The following is a 1,403-nucleotide window of genomic DNA, read 5'->3' as shown; positions in this document are numbered from 1 at the left end:
TCTCTAGGCAGAGGATGCTCTCAACTCCCGCGCAGCCAGGTTGTGCCCGGCATCTCGGCCTCACTGGGAGCGCGGGACCGGCCCTAGCAAAACTTCCTAATCCGCAGGGACTGTGATTTTGGAACATGTTGGACTGTAACTTTTTGCTGGAAACAAGGTGAATGGTTTGGGTGAAAGACAGCCTGCCGAGGCAGAATTAGCTTAATGAGAGAATAAAGTCTCGTTTTGGCTACTCACTTCTCCCTGCCGCTGAGGAGAGAAAAGAACGGAATGCAGACACCGAACGCCTGCGGACTGCCGCCGCGGAATTTGGCATGAGAAGCCATTGCACAAGCCAACGTCATCTTCAGGAGTTAGGCCATCCGCCCACGTGATTGCAGTCCCCGTACCGCCTGGGAGTGGGAAGCCACTACCAGGGGACAGCCGAGGACTCTGGGGGAAGGTGAAGAGCAGCACCTGGGAGGAGGCGAATGCTGACAGAGCGGCAGGAGCAGAGGTGTGTGGTGGGGGTGTTCCGGGCCACCCAGTGACAGGAGTGGCGGGCGGGGCACTGCCTCCTCCGCACGTCCGTGGAGGGTGACAGAACTGCCACCGCCTGCTCCTGCAAGTGCTCCGGCCGCTGCTCTCTTTTCCAAACACGCAGCCCAACAGCTGGCTGGCTCAGAAGGGCCACCCCTCCCCAAAATAACCTGGGGTTTGTCCTAAAAAAAGCACGGATTTACTTGCTTGTGACCTAAAACACTGCCAGGAAGTGGACAGATAGGCGAGTGACAGAGAGAATCCTGCCAACGCTGCAGACGCTTGCTTAAAGCCATCTCGGATAACCAGGTGAGCACTCGCGGAATCCGTGGACCCGAGCAGGATTCGCCGACACATCAGACGCGTTTCTGTGAGCAGGTGTGGGAGCTGCCTGCCGTCACGCCAGCCACAACCCCACTTCTTCTGAGAATTGGCTGCAGCCTCCAGAAGAGCAGGCAGCGCTGCCAGCTTCCCTAGGCGGTGAAGATCTCCGCTGAAACCCTCCGAATTCCAGAGGAGTTCAAAGAGCGAGGCAGTGTAGGTAAGTATGGTCTGGGCAGGCACAGTTTCAGCTTCACATCAGACCAGCACATGCAAATCGGTCACCGACAGCACGTTGAGAAGATGGGATGATGCTAATAAAACAAGGGCACGGCGAACCCCGTGAGCGGTCAAAGCTGCCCATGCGGTGAGCGGTTAACAGAGCTGTTTGGAAAGCAGGCGGTGACCGGTGAAATGCAGCATGAGGGTGGCAGCAGCTTAGATACAGCCATAGAACCATGGAACCGTTTGGGTTGGAAAGGAGCTTAAAGACCATCTGGTTCCAACCCCCCTGCCATGGGCAGGGACACCTTCCACTAGACCAGGTTGCTCAAAGCCTCATC

This window comes from Eurypyga helias, unplaced genomic scaffold (assembly GCF_000690775.1).
Source record: "Eurypyga helias isolate BGI_N326 unplaced genomic scaffold, ASM69077v1 scaffold13787, whole genome shotgun sequence".
NCBI lineage: Eukaryota > Metazoa > Chordata > Aves > Eurypygiformes > Eurypygidae > Eurypyga > Eurypyga helias.
This window is presented reverse-complemented; position numbering follows the sequence as displayed.